Genomic DNA, 19,982 nt, shown 5'->3' on the forward strand with positions numbered 1-19,982 from the left:
CGAAATGCACTAATCTAACATTTTTTCCTACCCTTTATTAGGTGACCTAATTTTTACTTCCTTCCCTTACAAACCTTGGACTTTCAGGTATTAAAAATAATATACATAAATTGTATAATACCTTCCCAACAGCTGGTTCTCTTAAGATTCAAGTGAAGTAGCTTATTCACCACCACCCCCTTCTCCCTGCATCTTCAGTAAGCTTCATATAAGTCAAATCTATTGGGAGAAAAAAAGAAATCTAAAGCTCTTACTTTATTTAACATAATTAATCAAGGAACTGACTTTTCTAAAAACCTGTGATGCTTTCAAAACTGGTTCCTAAATACACACACCAAAAAATGACCCTATTGAGTGGGACTCAGACTTGAGATACAGAACTGAACTTTTACAGGATACCCTTAGAAGACTAACAGGGGCTAATTAAAAATATAACTCTTGTCACAGAAGTGAAAGAGAATCCTGTGTATTTCCCAATCCTGCTTCTGCAAATCCTTCCTGCTGAAACAGCTGAATCAGAACAAATTGCTTGTGTGCAAGTTACTTCAACCATATGGTGGAAGAAAAAAGAGCCGTGTGCCTCCTCAGCGATGTAGTAAATAGGAACTACCTCCATGTGGTTTTACACATTTATAGCTAATGTGGAGACCTAAATGTGAAATCAGGGAAATGAAGTGAATTTGTGAGTCTCCCCCTGGGACTTGGGACTTATAACCTATTAAAAAGATGATACTCATTCAGTTAACAGCTAAATATTTATTTCATTGGTGATTATTCTGCTATGAACAGTCTTTTTCATCCAAGTGATTAAAATACAAAGAAAGCTAACTGTGAAAAAAAAAAAAAAGAAGGTGATATACATAAACCACTAACAATAACATGGACGTTTTTGATCCAATGCACAAGAGGATCAGTGTTCCAGGCTGGTGAATAGGATGCGACAGGAGTGTCAGTAAAGGACAAGCACAAAAGAGACATCTTTTTGTCCATGGCACATCATTGGTGTCAGTCACTAATGATCTGCTTGACATGTTGAGTACATAGCTCAGAATGTATCAACATTACTTTTTTTTTTTTTTTATCATTAATGGAAGTCGGTTCAAGCTTTCTGTGACAGAAATCGAGGCTTGTGCAGAGCAGTGTCTGTGTGTCTTGTGGAAGATTAAAATTACATGTTTGACCTTATTTGGATATGGCATTTGATAAATCTAGGATAATTAATCATGGAATAATCTATGAGATTATCCATGTGGGGCCTCAGTTTCTTCAGCTTTTGTTTGTGCTTCAAGTGGTATTTCTGTTAGCTAAGAAAGACTGCAGTGGTGCCAGGGATGAATGAGGAAACAATCCTGGAAAGAAATAAAAAGCAAAAAATATGGCATAAAGTAGGGGAACCTCTATAAAAGGACAAAACTGAGTAAGTAGACAGAACATATTGGCCAAATGCAGCAGGCTGCAGATAAAAAGCCATCAATCTGCTACAGCCCACCCAGAAACCTGAAATTCTCCCCAAACTTGCAGGACACTAATCCTCTAATAAAAACAACTCACACCTATATCCAAAACCCTAAGACCTCAACAGTGTTTACATGTCTGTGTATTTTTGTGTGCTTGGTATGTCACATTAAAATTGCCTTTCTCTTACTGGATGCAGTTTTAACAATCAGTGTTGCTTACAGTTAGAAAACAAATCCAATTTGTTCATTTAAAGCATTAAAATACACCCAGCTAAAAATAAAAATTGGATTTAAAAATTGCAAATAGAAACAAGCACGCAGGGAAGTGCTAAAGTGAATGCAATCAGTTCCAGATTTAAAACAGCCTCCCCACACACACACACACATCCCTGTTTCCACTACTGGGTGGTCACGGACTCATGGCTCTTACCAGTGGTTTTCTTTAGAGTCATTCCAGACTTGTGTTTTTCACTCACTCACTTTAAAATGGGCAGAAATGTAGGTATTAACTTAATTTTCTACAAGCTTTCCATTAAATTTCAAAACACCCCCCCAAGGAAGCAGGATCCTGAAATGGTGGTGGAGCACTTCTGACCAGTGAGGCAGTGAGAGTCTAGAAGACTCTTGCAGACCCAAGAAGTTGGGCTAGGAAAAAAAAAAAAAAAAAAGAAACTATTATCCTTCAAGATCTGATTTGCTAAGATTATAGGGAAGAGGATATAACGTAAAGGGAGAGCACTGAGCTCCGAGGCATTAGCAGTTGTGGGGCGTCCTGCTGTCCTAGCTCCAGTCTGGCTCCATGAAGGCGGATGGGCATTAGGTGTACTTCTGGGGCACATCTTCCACTTCGGTGCAATCCAAAAGGAATCCAGCATGTGTGCTTCAAAGGGGCTCTGCGACATCAACATAAACAGTGTAAATGCAAATGATTGGAAGATTTGCTTCAAAAGGACCCTCTTGATCCAAGCTAAAGTGATAATGGATCAACAAAGACTCCCTTCCAGACTTACAGTCAGTAGTAAAACAGAGCCACTTCAGTGAGTCACTGAGGATCTGCCACCATACTCCTGGAACAGTCCTCATCCGTAATATGTCCAGAATCAGGCCCTGTGTGACACAGAACTGCCTAATATTGCATCCAATACCCTCAAAAATATCAGAACCTGGGGATTTTGTGTAAAGTTCTGAATACAAATAATTTGATAATATTTCATTGACTGGTATAACATAATAAAATGATCCATTAGCACAGTTACTTCATGTTTTCCTGTTCCTATTAAGTTACTAAATAAACATTTTAAAATCTATTCTATTTCTTCTCATTTTCACTTACATGTTTCTCACCTTTCCCTTCTTCGAGCCACAGCCCTGGCGGCCACATGGCCCTTTTATTTTTTTATTTTTTTTTTCCCTGTTCTCAGGCACAATTTCAACTTGGTCTCACCTTTCCTAGCTAGAGGGGCAAGAGCTCAGCTCCATGTCCCACCCATCCAGGTGTGTTGATTTGGCAGGTCCCAGCTTGAAGTTCTCCTACATGTATGCAGTGCAAGGTTCAGGGGCTGAACACTTTGCCTTGCATACGATCAAAAGAAGCATCTAGCTGCAAGGCAGCAAGGAGATAATCCTCATCTCTTCCAAGAAAAAGACCAATGGGATTAAAGGGAAGCATCCTGTGAGCTTGGCTTGACCACAGGCAAACCTGTTAGGTCCTCCTGTACCATCCTCCTCTCTGGACACAGGGCTCCCTGTACCCCAGATGTCAACTTAGCTTTCCTAACACTAAAATATGTATTTTTAATGAGATTTAGCAAGCTTTCTCTGCAAATAATCTTTCTGACATTCTAGAATAAGCAGAGCAATAAATCACCATGTAGTGCAGGTTTCATGTTTAGTCTGCTGGGACCTATGAAGCTGTGGTAACGCAGTGACTTAGTTAGAATTAACCAAATCATCAGCTCATTCACTAGCTTAATGGAAAACATTTTACATGCAGATTTATAACTTGTTTTACTGTTGAACCATAAGAGTACTTGCACTTTCATATGACTTTTATACTGCATACAGCTTAGTTCACTGCTCTAAAGCAGTGAACTTCCTTGTAGAATAAAGTACTCAGAATAAACAAGACTGTTGAAACTGGTCCCAATATACTGCTGAAGGCCACCTCTTATCATTTAGTTTTTAAATTGCATATCCTTAAAAGTAAGAAACAAGCAAGTTGTGTCATATACTACTATATAAAGGAATAAACATTTTCACAACACTCAATCAAACCTGCATTAAACGGAGGTCAAACAGTTACCAGTATAAATGCTTACTGCCATGTAGCACCATGCAGAGCTGTAAGATAGCTTTAATGGTACCGAATACTGAAGGGAAGTCACAGAATCACAGAATGTTAGGGATTGGAAGGGACTTGGAAAGATCATCTAGTCCAATCCCCCTGCAGGAGCAGGAACACCTAAATCATGTCACACAAGAACACGTCCAGGCGGGTTTTGAATGTCTCCAGAGAAGAAGACTCCACAACCCCCCTGGGCAGCCTGTTCCAGTGCTCTGTCACCCTCACCATAAAAAGAAGTTTTGTCTCATGTCATGCAGATCTTGCACTCCTGTGAAGAGACAACATGCAAAAATTGAATGTTTTGCCAGCTCAGGGATGCATTTTGCTTTACAGGTCACGATTACTCCCTTAAAAAGTCCATGGTAATTACCCTCCATGTAGAACAAGTGCAAATTATATTCTAATTGCGCTTGAGGCAACCATGTAAATTCACATATAACAGTAATCTTTTGTGTCATGTTTTTATGTATCGTTGCAGTAACTCAGAGGAAAAACATGACCAATCTGTTGAAATTCTCAGTGGCATATTTCTTTGGTGCATGTGTGCTGGAGGACCATGGCTAGAGGATCATCCTCCGTACATGTACACGGTTTTTCAGCAGGCCCACCCCACACACATTCAGTGTGTAACAGTGCACACAGCGCCTGGAGCAGTGGCATCTGCCATGCAGATACGGACCACACACCCAATGACCCTCACTCTCTATCTCATCCTTAACCCAGGAGCCTTCCACCTTTTCGGGGGGATAAGCCACATGTATGTGTCATACTAAGACACAAAGTCAAGCAGACAAACACAACACGCTGTGTCGGACAAAGCGCCAATTGCTAGGACAAGGAGGATATCCCTGTGGAAATACCAGCCTGGGCTTACCCAGTGTCTTATGCTTTGTGTTTCATCAGCATCTGCTGTTGGGAAACAGGAAACTGTGCTTGACGGACTCTCAGCCATTCAGAGGAACTCCAGCACAATGAGACATAGCACACAGCAAGCACACACTGATTAGCAGACGTGCGTTTAAATCCACAGTGCTTTCACGAGCCACGTGAAAGTGCTTTGCAGTCACACACAGCTTACTGATTGTTTTAAACTTTCGATATCATTGCATTTAATGATTTTTGTAGTTTTATATGCCCCTTGCAAAGTCCTTGTTTCTCCTTCTACCTGTAAATCAAGTATAGCTCAATCAAAAAAAAAAAAAAAATCTCTTTTTGTGGAAAATAAAAATGTTACTTTCTTTTTTGAAACCTGAAATGAATGATAGTGATTATTCCTTCCCATTGGTCTAACCAAGCCAAGATGTTATGTACAGTATTGCTTTTGGTCTACAGTCTGAGGATGGAAATCACATTTCAGTGTGTCTTTGACACTACACAAAATGCAGCATATCTCTGATCTTATCTGAAACTATAAAGTGCTGTTATGCTAAACAACAATATAACAAATGATTTAAAAAAAAATCAGCAAATGAAGCTCAACCAGTTCTTCTAGCTAAGCTATTAGATACAATTAGCATTCATTTTGAATGGGTTGCCTTTTCCTTTCCAGAATAGTTCAAAAACTGAACTAAATGGCATCAAAGTAATAGAAGCCTCAGTTCATGGATTTTTTAGAAAAGTCAAGAGTGTGTTTCTTCTTTGTGTTCATGTTTCATTTTTATCATGTTTAAACATATGCTTAAAATGTGTTAAAGCACTTTTATTAAAAGAGATTTCTCTGATCTATGTTAACCATTTTCCTGAAGGTTCTTTCATAGTTCTCCATCTTGCTGAATAATAATAAAACACGTGATCCTCTTTCTGATAGCAATGGATTAATTCCCTATTGGCTGAAATACAACTGAGTCCCCAGCCCTGTGCAGGCCAGCACATGCCCATAGATCAGGCACCCAAAAAGGCAGGGTTTGCTGTGCACAGAACTCTCATAAATGCAAATTTCTCACTTTTTTTGAATAGATTTTTTTTTCCAGTTTGATCTTCCTTGATCAAGTTTTTGGTCAGTGAGATTGTTATATGATTATTATTTATTTGATAATAAGCTTATTCAATTGAATGTGTCAAATTCAAGACCAAAATTCTAGGCTTGAAATACAATGAAATACAACTGTAGGTTTGAAATATAATGTTCATCAATGAAAATATATAAAAAAAAATGTGTATATTTACTGTACTATGAAATGAATAACAGTTTATATACAAATAAAGTCTGTCCTTTGACGTTTTGGAAGGTTAGGAACTGCCCACCAGATTTTGCTTGTTCCACCTCCAGAATGACTGGCAGTGTTCATCCCCCTGCAGCTTTGGGTGTGCAGCTGGTCAATGCACAGGACATGCCAAGGAAGCACACACCAGCCTAAGGCTACCACACACTCCTCTACTTGTGCTTCTTGACTGTCAAAGGCTGCTGCAATACCAAGACCACTGCTACTCTGTCTGGCAAGAGAAAGTCTTTTTCTTATATGTTAAAAATGCATATTTTAAGTGCATATGTGCAAAAGATTTATTATTTTTTTTTCTTTTAACAGAATGCCTAGATTAATGTTAAAATAAAAGATATGTTTTATTAATATAGTCTAAAGACTGCTGGGCAGACATTTTTAATTATGTTTTAAATATTCTTGCTCTCTCCACATAATTTCACTGGATAGAACTCTGGATTTAACAATTACTTCTCATTTTGCTCAGAGCTCATTTACAGCCATTTAATCTTTTGATAACCCATCTTTAGCTTAAATCTTTAAGTTTTCCCTATTTGCTCTTTATTTTAATTAGGCAGGGGTCCAATCCCCTCTCCGCCTTTACTCTAATGAAGCTTGTCTTTTTTAGCCTACCTACATATATTAGGTTTCTCCATTCTCTTGGAGTGTAATTCTTCTCTAATCCTATAATTCATCTTTCCTGAAAACATATGACTATTATCCAAGAATGTTCAGTAGTGCCTTACTAGAACCTTGTATCGATGATACTGTTTCCATAACCCCTGCTAATAAATAAATAAATAAATAAATAAAAAGCTAAATTGATCTTAGTAACATTATGATTTATGAAATTATGAAATTTATAGCTTTCTGTGGCTACAGCACCTTGATAACTGATATTCTTCCTGTGACAGGTTTGTATACCCAGGCTGCTCTCTCAGCCTTTGTTGTTTATAACCACTGAACACTTACCCCATAGTAAAATCAATTGCTGGTAATCTGTAGCAGCCTGGACTTGCACTTTGTACTTCCTTATCCCATCTCTCCTGCCCCATTCATACAGAAACAGTTCATGTATGTTATCCAGATCATCTTCTGCATTGGCTATGCCTCTTTGTGTTATGAGTGGATTTCCTTAATGTGCTTCCAAATCATTAATGAAAGTAATAAATAAAAACAATGCCGAGACAAATCCTTTCACAGCTTCACTGCTAGCTTCCCTCCAGACCAAACCTACCCTTTTCAGCAGAGTCCAGAGCTGAGGCCCCCGACTCAGTTTCTCCCCAGCCTCAGAACACTATAAAGATCCCCATCTTCTCAAGTTTAATTAATAATTTCCTGGGCAGCACTATATCAAATACTTAACTGACCTCTGAGTACTATTTTTTGTTGTTGTTGTTTGTTTGTTTTGTTTGTTTGTTTTCCTTCTAGATAATCATTTATTCTATCTAATGGATCTTTTGAGTTACTCAGCCACAACACACCTTTTGTAAGGCAAAGAGTGCTTGCCCCACTTACCATTTAGTTCTATCTGTGTGTTGTACTGCCTGAACTCCCAAGGATCACAGATATTTCTTTTCACCATTCAGATCTAATTTTGTTTGGAAAACTTTGTTGTAATTAATAGTACCAAATCAGTACCAGTATTAAGAGCAAGGTCCCTTCAGGGTGTCACAGGTTTAGATCTGTAAGTGCCAAAACAGGAGGCCATTCCCCAGCTCCACTGCCTCGTGTTCTCTTTCCCTGCCTGGGCCTATTGCCAGCAGTGGACTTCTGCTGCAAACACAAAGTCCAGAGCACAAGCAGAAGAGTTCTCACAGGCGGTACCAGTGAGGTTTGTTTTATAGACTGGTGAGAGCCATGTTTTCTCTTACATGCTACTTTGAACAATAAATGGTGCAGCATTCAGGAGGAACAGTCTCTCACAAACATTTTGCCCTGGATGGAAAATGAAGTTCCTGCTTCCCTCAAATGATAGCACTCATTTCCCTTGGCTGATACCAATGCTTAATTTCAAGTCCATTTCCTTCAGAGGCAGCATCTGACCCTGGTAACATTCTTTTAAGGCTCAAAATCCAGGTGTCTCTTCACAGATTATGGAAGGAAGGATGTTTTCTTACCTCTCCCCATAATCACCCCCAAAACAGGAGACCAAACAAAAGCCTCAGAAGATTACTTCTCAGATTTAGTGCTGTACTTCCACACAATGGCCCCTCATAGACAATAATATCCTGCGAAGGGAAGAAAAAGTCAGTTGTGTTTGCTTGCTCTGAAGTCTGCCAGAAGACTGTATTTAGTAATGTATTCTGAGCTGAATACGCTCACCTGCAGACTGTCAGAAATAATTACTACTTGGGTGTCTGAACTGTCATTATTAAAAAGATGGTGTGCTTAGTCATTAAAAGGCAAAATTAATACAATTCCATTTCAAGTTTTAAACTGGAAAATTTGCAGAAAGCCTGCAGATTGACTTGAGAAGATTACTGAATTGAGTACTCATAAGTTCCGAACAGATGAAATCCCAGGACGAAAACACCCCTGTGTATCTACGGTAAAAGGGCAAATCCCAGAAGTCTTAAGGTGCAGAAAAGCCAGGTGAGTTCAAGGTCACTGCTATCAATATAATGGATTATCTGTTTCAAAGACTGACTACATGATATTTGGATTTGGACCATGCACTACAAAAGACAACCAAACCGCAACACTCGCTAGAAAATATATCAGATTAGGTAGCCTTAGAAAATATTGCCTCACATAAGAAATTTGCCTGCATTCAAGTAGGAAAAGAGCAGCTAGACATGAGTGGGATGACAAGCACTTTAGTACCTGGTGGTTTGTATTGCACTGAACCCACATGGGGAGGGAGAAAGCAGCACTCATCTCCAAAGCTCTAATTTCAGCTCTGCGCTTAGCTGTGTTTCTAAAAATGATATATATGAGCTCGGCTCCTCCTAAGACTAAATATTCCTTTGGAAGATTTCTTTTTACTAAGTCTTTAGACCACTACAGTCAAAAGTAATAGTCAAAAAGGAGGTGTGTGGATCCTTATTCCCAGAGACCTGTGATGCCTTCTGAAGCTCGGCATTTGTTTAGCAAAGAACCAAAGTGTTCCTGCTCTCCATGCTCTGGGAGAAAAAAAAGAAAAATGTGGAAACATGAACTGACTGTAAAAGATGCTGATATGTGTGCCTGAGCCAGCAAGCAGAAGTCACAAGCCTCAGGAGTCTCTAACATCTCTCCCTGGCCCCCAGAGAAAAGGTGCCTCTCCCGTGTGGAACAACCTTGGCTGGAGTCCCAGTGCTCCTTCGTGCTTGCAGTTGGTTTCCCTTCGATGCGTAGGTGATGAGCCTCTTGTTACCTGCTCTTCTTCCTTGATGTACCACTTCACATGGGCAGAGAACAGCAGTATTTGCCCAGATGTCCTGCCACAGCACCAAAATGGCCCACTGTTTGTATGTTTCTCTCTTTCTTCCTTACTTTGATCAGTAGTGAAACCCTTATTAGTACCAATAGTGAAATCACATCAAAGAGCACACTGAAAATGGAGCCAGAGATAAGGAAAGTGCTTTCTAGCCCTTGCTGCTGATAACAGCAGGCTTCACTAAAGAAAAGTTTCTGATTTTTTGTTCCTGCCTTTTAGAGTTTCAGAGCATCCTTTAAAACTATCAAGGCTACAGATTGCCTTTTTTTTTTTTTTTTTTTAAACTAATAAAACACAGGGTAAAAGCTGCAAAAGATGCTTCATTCATAGCTCCAAGGGCAGTCCAATCCAGAATGGTCAGGGGGTCCTCTGTGGGTTACTGTGGCCACATAACACACAGGGATAGTAAAAAAAAAAAAAAAAAAAAAAAAAAAAATCCATTTAAAAACTATTATTCAGTGATTATTTCAAATGTTTCTGCTATCCTATGGGGCCTCACAAAAAAAAAAACAAAAAAAACACACTCTGAAAAGAGGTGCCACCAGCCACTTGTAATGCTTTCCTCCACGGCCAGAAAGACAGCTCACCGGGAGCAAGGTGCAGGCACCCTTCCAGCCCATCTGCCTGCCTCCTGACAGCATGGCAATGCCAGCCAGCACCCTTTGGTGCTCACACTGCAGCTATCTCCAGTTTGGGTGAGCCAGGGCAATGCACTTCTACTCCTTACTCTAGTACATCAGTACTTTGGGGGGATATAAGGCTGGTGGCTCTCCACACTGAGCATTCTGCGGCATTGACCCAGTGCAGCAAACCCTGGTGAGGTCAGTGACTGTGTTGGCTGCAGGGGCCTCGGGGCGAAGTAGACGTAGTGGGAACGTGAGCCCAGCACATCTCCAGCCCCACGTTGCAGGGTAGACATTGAGTGAACTCGCTGAGTACGAGCTACAAAACATTGCACAGATAGACAAGCATGCATGCATCAGTATCTTCTGCATTAGACTGGAATTAGCATGTCTAACCAAGCATAAGGAGTCAACTATTCAAATATTCAACCTCTGAAATTAAAGTTCAGATTTCACAAGTAAATCACATAAGGCAGCAGCTCCACCTCCCAACAACAAAAACTCCTTGAGGTGGAGGCTTAAAAATCACAATTATGGCCTTATTTGACTAACTGAAAATCCATACATTTTACAATGTATTAGTCAGGCTGGATAATCCTGTCTCCAGACCCAGTGACAGAATAACTGGTGTACATACAGCCTGGATGGAAAGATTTTAGCGTTGCCTGGAGAAGAGTCTTCCCATCTAGAATAAGGTGATGTACAGTAAGAGGGAGCATGACCACTAGAGATTTCAAAGCCAAAAAAAAAAGCTGGGAAAACAAAATTATGCTTCTGTGCAAAATCTTGGCATGCATCCAGTCATTATTTATATCAAATTACAAAATATTTTGAGGCCTTCGGCTTAGATTTTCAGTCTATGAACAACTACTAATAGACTTTTTAAACGAAGGTCTTGTTTTCAATACTTTATACAGCAATGCAAATATCATGCTGGGATAAGTATCAGAGATAAAAATGCACTGAAAAGTGAAAATATAATTCAGGGAAAAAAAAAAGTCAGAGGGAATCTCAACCTACCGGAAAACAATATATGCAGAGATAGGGGCTAATCTAAATAGGTAAATTATTTCCTGCAATTATTAGCTCAGCTTCATTAAACTCATAGATATAATGGTTGCCGATTACTATGCATATATTCTGCTTTATGTCAGTGATAAGACACTGCTGTCCATACATTTTAAGACCATAATCAGGGACAGAATCTGAGATTCTTTTCTCTTTATTTATCTTTTTTTTTGTTGTTGTTGTTCAACTCATTTACACGTGCACCTTCATTACTTTTGAGAATACCTAATTATTTATAAAGACATTGACCTGTACTAATAGCTGTTCTCTTTATTATTAAAACTCCTTTTGTTGGGAAGCAGATTTGAAGATACATATAAGCAAAATGTGTATGAGCATGTGAGTTATAGAAGAGCTATTATAGCATCACTCTTTATCTGACACAAAATTTTCTCAATGTAAGTGAAAGCAAAAAGAAAAAAAGAAAAAACAGAACTGACACCAACACCGTTACAAAAAAAAAAAAAGAAAAAGAATCATTGTTATGGACTAAACATTAACTTTAGACAGGCTCTTCAGTTTTATTCCAGCATGCTTAGACCTTTGGAGGTTATTTGATTGTTAGTTTACTACTGTATATATATCTATACATCCTGGTGGCCACATTGTGAGCCATAAAGCTAAGAACAGAATACAATCCTTATTTTTATGACTACTATTAAATTTAGCTTATACTGATTATGATTCTACATACTGAATCCACCACATGACTTGATGGGTACTAAACTGGAAAAATGGAGCCCTTCATTAATGATACATCATTCTTTAAAAATAAACAAACAATAACAACAAAAACTTTAAACTTCATCAGTATTTTCTGGTCTAATTTAGATTAGAAACCAAGAGGGGAAACAGCTTATTTTGAAGTCTCTAAATTAATGGAAAAAGAAATAGAACAAATGGGAAAAAAAAAATTCTCTGAAAGCCATGTTCCTTTTCTTCCTAAATGACACAAACTAAATAACAAAAAAAAGCCACACACAAAAATTAAACATAAATTCAACAGCTAGAACAGTTTACAAATCACTTCTGTAGCCCCAAAGCAGGATGAAAGGAAATAAATATACTCCGTGTTTAGTAACCTATTAACTGACACCAACTGTTGCAGCTGCGAATAAAACAAATGCATGATAAGATTAGATATGTTGATTGCACCTGGCCATCTGTAAATTGCTACTTAACATAAGAATCACATGCTTTATACGAGTCACTGTGATGAATGCAGAGTAACTGTTGTCTTTTTTTTTTCTTCAGTAAATAATAGGGGAAATAATAAGGAAAAACTTTTGTGCAGCTGATTTGTTTTTCAAGTTAGTGCAAAATTCAACCTGGTATTTCCCTGCTTTAAAAGAGGGAAGGAGTAAGTTGAACAAACAAGGCTGTATCTCACCCAAACGGACTGAACAACTCATCTGAATGTGTTTGTTTCAGACAAAGAGAGAGGGAAAAAAAGCAGCTGAAAGTGGAAAAAGAGGGGACTCGTTGCATGCGTAGCATTGGATGCTGCTCGGTCTACTCACGAGTGGGAGGCAGAGAACAGCAGAGTGCTGTCCTGTGGGACACGGTCCCTGGAATCCCCCTGACAAAGCAGCCCTGCTCTGGACTGAGAGGGCAGCTGGGTGCCTGTGCCAGGGGATCACCCACCTGAAAGGTGAGGAATAAGCCCTCTGGATATGAAGGGATGGCCTTTTTTTTTTTTTTTTTTTTTAATCCAGCCAGGCACTATGCTGTCCTGTATGAACTCAACCCGAAAAACTGCAGGCTGAGAATGTACCTATGCTGTAATTTGTCTTCTTTACACAACAACCGCAACAGTCAGTTCTGCAAGTCTCACATTTAAGGAATGGCATATCACAGGCAGACATGGTTTAGGTTTGCATGCAATATTACACTCCCCACGAAACAGCAAATTCCGCTACCCCTGTCGATGTGTGGACAGTACAGTGCTACTGCCCTGTGTTCCAAAGGAAGACCAATTGAAGGCAGAAAATTGCAAATGCAATCAAATGTCTGAGTTGAATGCCAGCTGCGTCTGTGTGATAGGTGTCAGATACCCTTTCATGGCTAGATTTGCTTAGCAATCTGTGAGCAGTCCAGAGTGGTCAGACATCAGTTCTGCACCCCTAGCTTGCAAGGGTTTTTGCATTAGATATTAAGCTTTCCCAAGAAGCAGCATCAAGCCCTTTTTGTTTTACCATCACTATCAGGATGTACAGCAGCACGCAATTTGAAAACTCAGTGAGTGAATATAGGTATGAAGGACATAAGATTACAAAATGCATCACTCTGTATCTATATATGAACAGCAGAGCTTTTTCCATTTATAGCAGTAAGGAAGGGTAGGAAAATGGAAAACCAGGAATAGTTTACTTGAGAAAATTAAATGATGGATGATTTTTATCTTCATCAGTAGGTGGGCAATTTATCTTGCCACATGTGATTCTGAAGATGAAATCAATAAGCTTCCCATAGGTAAATTTTTGCAAGATTAGACTGAACGTGAATTATGTGCTGGGTGAGTTCTGTTTTCATTTCCTTTACCTGATTAAAAACAAATTAGTTCAGGAGTTATGTTGGAGCAACACCGTGGCTGAGAGCAAGGAAGCAGAAAGTTCAAGACACAAGGATCTCTGGGCAGGTGAAGCTATGCAAAGGAGCCATGCATCTGCCAGTAGCTGCCTTGCTGAGCCTCCATGCCCAGGGGAGCAGAGCCATGCACAGAGGGGCAGTGGGACGAGAGCTGGAGCGCATGGCACCTCCACACCACAGCCTGCACCCAGCTGCTATGGGCACACCTCGGAGAACTGCAGCCACCCCTGAATCACAGCCGAGGGGATGCACAAACCAGGGATGAAGACCTTGATGTTTACTATTGCTTCCAGCTCCTGAAATGGCTCATTTTCCAGCTGGCTAGGGTGGTTTTATCCTACACCACAGCTGGCAGTGTGCTGCTACCCCAAGAAGCAAGCATCTCCAGTGTCCCTGTTCCCATAGGAACTTGATATTCTCCTTTTTTTTTTTTTTTTTGAATTTAGTTCCATAATATAAATATTTGTGGTGTTTGTGTTGTTTCCCCCCCACTGGTCTCGCTACTCATGTCTGCTGATGAATATTTTTTCCTTTTATATACAGAGGAGAAAAAAATCACACACAGGATTCTTGATGACAATATTTGTGTGTATGTGCATGCTCTTGTATCAGTGATGCGCTTGTTGCCTCAGGGATGTTTCCTGACAAAGTCATACACCTCAGGAATAGGCATTACTTACACTCCAGGTGTAAGACACACCAGATTTAAAGGACATATTACAATGCTGTATCCTGGTTGCTTCTACCCTGTGCATAACATTTACCATAGGAACCGTGTAACTTCTGTGCCACACCAGCAGAGGTGTGTATGAGATTTGAGGTGACACTTTGCATCCCCTGGGCACAGTTTGGGCTGGGCAGCCACCAACCACTGCCACCCAAGTGTTGGCATTGCTACCAAAACCTCAAACAGGCTGACCGTGTGTGTCCCCCTTCCTCCCTTTTGTCGCTCCACCCGAGCATTTGCATAACCATGCAGTAAAGCAAATCTGGATGCTGATACAAGTTAAAATGTAAAAGAAAGGAGAGAAGAAAAAAAAAAAAAAGGCATTTGTCTGCTTGGTGTCCATTTGGTGCTGGTTTCCCCAGCGCTGACCGTGAGGCAGCTGCACAAACACTGGCGGGTGCACGGAGGCGAGCAGGGAGCAGCTACCACAGTGGGGCAGGGACAGTGGGGGTACCGCAGCAAGACCCCAGCCAGCTGCTGGGTGGAGAAGCATGGGGAACGAGAGGAAAACCACAAAACCTGCACTCGAGGAGGTTGTGCCTGGAGGAGTAAGTCGCAGTCTGCTGGTGGGAGCAGGCGTGGCAAAGCTGGCCTGAAGGCAAACCTTCTGCATTACCTGGGTGGCACTCAGTCGTACAGCCGTACTGGAGCATCTCGTTTGGTACCTTACTGACATTTATTTGGGACCTAAGTGTGTAACGTTAACAGCTCTGGGCAGGCTAATAGCTGGAGAAGTTGTCCCACAGTCACGCATTAAAAAAAAAAAAAAAAGTTTTTTTCTTTGAATGAGATGGGTGTAAGAATAAACTAACCAGCCGTGCACAGTCTTTCCTGGCTACAGGCACATTTTCTGTTACACCAGCAAGATTTGTACCTCAAATTTCAAAGGCAGCCCTGATAAACAAAACGAAGTGTGGTTTAGCAGATAATCTTTTTATGCAAGTGCTTTGATTATCAGGAGCACAATATTTTTCACGTTTTTCATTGCTACATTTATAACGCACAGAATATAGTATAAGTTGGCATCCACTTATGCAATATTCATAAATCAGTAATTTTAGGAAGCAAAATTCAACTGTTCAGGGTTTTTTAACTCATTTCTGATACTTAGATAAGACACCAGACTATGTCTATTTGGGAAACACATGATCTGAAATTTAAAATGTTGTGATAATATATGCAAAATGTCTGATTCTCATAATAAAAACCAAAGTATACTATTCTGGTTTCCTGAGGCTCCACACAGACAGTTTGTTATTTCTGATAGCGATTAATCAAACTTACATACAGGTTTCATAAAGCAATGTAAATTCAGACATCCTGTCTCACCTGCAAACCTGCACATTAAAATTACTCATGTATACGCTTCTGGAGTGTGACAGCTAGATTAGTGCTATATTGAAAGAGTCGTGTAGAACCCTACCAGCGGACACTCCTTTCAAAAAGATACAGTTATTAGAGAGGGGAAAAAAAAAAAAAGCTTTTGAAGATACCTTTTATTTTTAAAATAAACATTCACATTTGATATTAAATCGGTAACCTTGTTTTGTACAAGTGGCACAAGCGAGGTAGGTGACAGAAGTTATAGAGTAGACCCTGGAAAGTGCAGAATGGTGTCATTTGAACAAAATATTCAAAAAAAAAATAGTAATTGTCACACCACTACCATCATGAATAACAATTATATGTTATATGGAAGGAAACCAGGAAGAAAGCCAGACTTGTATTTGTCCTGAGCACAAAAGGAAATAAAAAGATGGTAAGAAGATTACTTTTTTCTCTCGTTCACTTTAGATTAAAATGTATTTTGCCTTTTCCCTCCAGAATCTGCTGTTGCTCCATTGAACTGTGCATCAGAAACATCAAATTGAAAACAAACAAACAAACAAACAAAAAACTAAGACAAGTAAAATTTGTCTGACAGAAATTAACCTGTTACTTCTGAAGGACGCAGGGCTGAAGGAGGGGAGGAGAAGGATGAATTTCTTAGTACAAAAGTAATTTTATGATAAAAACTGCTAAACATTGTCTAAACTTGAAATGTCAGAAAATGATGGGCCACTTCTAAGACCAGTCTTAATCGCAGGACAGTGCTATTTTTAGTTATTTCCGTGCCTTAGGAGATCCTAAAATTAAAGACATTTGAAATAATCACAGTTATTACCTCCACCGTTCTGTCCTGAGCTGTAAACAGCGTTACTTTGGAGACAGTCTCTGCTGGAGGCTCTGCAGAAAGCCTCCATGCTAACCCTGAAGCTGGCTCGGTGACAGTTTTCTGGTCAGTCTGAAGCCAGGTGGATCCTCCAGAAATTTGTGTACTGCTGGTCCTTAGCAGTCTTAGACTGCAAGGTTAACCCAAACCAGCTGCAGCTTGGTAAAGGAATTTTCTTGACACAGAGTTGGATCCTGTGGATAGTTGTCCATGAATAAGCCAAAGAATTTACAAAAAAAGACAATGATCTCAACTAAATCCTATGCAAGGTTTTTTTTTTTTTCAGTTTAGTTACCTTGAGTATATTGTTCAATAAATGGTCTTTCAAGAAATAAGTTAACAAAGCTAAGACTTTAATTTAAAAATAAAACAAAGCAAAACAACAACAACAAAAAACTTTTTTCCTATGTGCCCAGAGACTACCTAATGCCTCTTCTTCAGGAATGCTAAGTATAAGCAATGTTTTCTTTCACATAAGTTGTCCATACACTGAATTAAATACCATGCAAAATCCCTCTAAATGATTTTAGAAAGCTAGACTTTAATTCAGCACATGGTGGTTTTGTAGCTCTGTCTTATCAACGATGCTCAAGCCTGGGTGACGTCATGAAGTTGTGGAAGTCGGCAGAACTACTACTTCATTCTTGATACTTATGTGGGCTTCTTCTGAGCTGCCTTCTTGCAGCTGTTTGCTTGCTCGTAGAGATGACAGGAAAAGATGAGCTAAATGTTACAAGAGCGATAGCGATGAGTGTGTAGGAGCAGGCATGGGAAGGCGAGAGCATGCAGGAAGGAAGAGTGCAGATGGCTGGGAGGGAGCAAGAAGGGCAGTGCAGAAAGGTGTGTTCAGAAAGCACAGTGGTCCAAAGGAGTGGGGTGATCCCCCCGTGAACCTTCTGGAGGGGGACAGCCCTGCACCCACGCACCAGCCGCTGCTCCCTTCGTGGGGCAGCCTCCGCTGCAGCTTGGGCTCATGCATATGCAATCTGCTGATACATATGCAGCAGACTGGTAATTCCTCTTCAACCTTTGCAGAAAAAGCTTGCCAAAACAGCTTTAAAAATAAAGTTAAAAGCTTTTCTCATATGAAAATTAAAAAGAAAATACATTTCCTAAATCTTATATGGTTGGATAGGGGTTTCAGTCCTCCCCTAAATAAATGCAGACAGTGTGTTTTCTTAGCTTTTTTTTTTTTTTTTTTTAACAAGGCTTTTGAATGTGTTGTTCACAGAGAACAAGTTTAGACTTAAAAAGTCACCAAAGTGGATAAAGGATAAAAGGTATTATCATATTTTCTTATTAAAAATCTCTGGAGAGGTGTTTCTACCTTCCCAAACCAAACATTTCCATATAAGTGATTAATATCTGAATTAATATAAATATGTATAAGCAAATGGCTCCTTACCTACTTATTGTATTAAATGAGCTAGGAACATCTCAGCGTTCTCATAACAGGAGCACTGCACATCTATGCGTGTTCAAGTACAATGTAAGGGAATGGATGTTTTTGAAGGAAATGGTACCGTACATTTTTAGGCAACAGATTTTCACTCCTGAGTAAATAATATCACCTGTACAACGCTTCCAAGCAATAAAATTCTTCTTAACAAAGAAATCAGAGAGTTCAAAGTGTTTATGAACCACTTTGAGCAAAGGCACCCCATGAGCTGGGGTGATGCAACTGTACAATGGGGTTTGCTTCTCGCAAACAGGATGAAGTAGGAGGGCCCAGCTAATGTCTCAGTGTATGTGTGATCCTTGGGCACACTCTCCTTTGATCATGAATATAGGCTATCACCATGTTATATTAAAAGCCATTTTTTTTGTTTTGTTTTATTTATTTTTTCCTCTTTATTGCTAGTATCTCATCAACTTTGTTACCCCTATATCAAACGAGGCAACAGAATGATGGTGGGAAAGGTGTTTTTAACAGTGTCCCTTTGGTTTGGCCTTGTCATTTGCAATTCAAGCAGGCCAAATTCACTGCCGCGCACCTCCTTAAAATGCAGCGTAGAATGGCAAGGCAAAATATATGTTACGGAGACGGATTTCAGCAGCAGACAGAAATACTCTCGGGTGTTTTGTTTTTTTTTTTTTTAAAGGGATATAAGACGCTGTCTTTCTTCCCCGTGCTGACGGCTGTCAGGGGCTGTCAGGAAGCAAGATGTCCCGGGAATCGCTGTAATGAGCCAGGATGTTTCCTCCCGGGTCGCCGAGCGGCCCCACGCGGGCTCGCACCCCACGGGCACCTCCGCGCCCTTTCCGCCCTCCTCTTGGTTTAATTAAGCGGCTAATGAGAGCCGGGGGGGGGGGGGGGGGGAGGGGGCCGTGTCCCCCTCCTCCTCCTCCTCCTCCTCCCCAGGACCCTCCGCCCCGCTCCACGCCCTGAGGGGCTGGATGGAGGCAGGCGGCAGGGCCGGGCTGCGGGACGGCCCCCGGGGCTCTTCGGTGCGGCTGGGTCCTGTCACCAAACCCCAGCCGTCCCCCAACAATGTCCCAGCCGTGTCCCGGCCACGTCCCTGCCATGTCCCGGCCCTGCCCCGGCCGTGTCCCGGCGGTCCCCGGCCCGGCGAGGCTCAGCGCTGCCACCTCGCGTCCCCGCCGCGCCCCGGGCCGGGGAAGCCCTCAGGAAATGGAGGGACGTTTCTCCTCCTTTCAAGTTGTTAAAAAGCGGCGGAATTTGGCCCGTGATCCTAAAAGCGCGTTTCAGATGGGAGCTGGACGCTCACGGTGTGTCCCCACGCTTAAACCTAGGGAGCTTGCAGGCGCTTTTCGGTTCAGTCAGAGGATTAGGGGTGGAAGCAATTAGCTAAAAGGAGACGGCCAAGAAATCATAACAAAGTGCTTTAACAGAGTTTCACGCCGTATCCTTGCCATTCCTTCATCAAGGAGTTCTAAAGGGTGAGTTTGCTAATGTGGGAAGCTTTCATTTGGGAACCAATACACCTCTGTCCATCCCGCACACACACAGTGCTTGAACCACGCTGACACCACGGTGGCTGCTTCCACCAAAGCCACGCTTAATTTGAAGACGCACTTAATTTACCTGGGGGTCATCTTACTGGGGGCATCGAGACCTTGCACACCATAACACATCTAACGGAAATGTTATCTGCAGTTCTTTGTTTCCACATCTCTGCCCATTGGTTCTTAGTTCTGCTTTAATCTGTCTGGAAGAATATCTTACATGCTGTGTGGTTTAAACAAATTCACCTTTCTACGCCAAATGAGGACTGAAATCCCTCCCTTTCGATGCCCTTGCTGACAGGTGGAGCTGCCAGAAGCTGAGGACTTCTTCCAAGCCCAGTTTGTCAGGCTGCTGCACGTGAGTGTAAATACACAC

The 19,982-nt window shown here is 40.9% G+C and overlaps 1 long non-coding RNA gene across 1 annotated transcript; it reads left to right on the plus strand.

The window, feature by feature from the left end:
- The first annotated feature begins 15,900 nt into the window (after positions 1-15,900).
- On the plus strand, positions 15,901-19,928 carry LOC310895184. Its single transcript, XR_014580510.1, has 3 exons — positions 15,901-19,369; positions 19,493-19,540; positions 19,908-19,928. It is a non-coding gene; the product is annotated as an uncharacterized lncRNA (long non-coding RNA).
- The last annotated feature ends 54 nt before the right edge of the window (positions 19,929-19,982 follow it).

This window comes from Anser anser (genome assembly GCF_964211835.1).
Source record: "Anser anser genome assembly, chromosome: 2".
Taxonomy (NCBI): Eukaryota; Metazoa; Chordata; class Aves; order Anseriformes; family Anatidae; genus Anser; species Anser anser.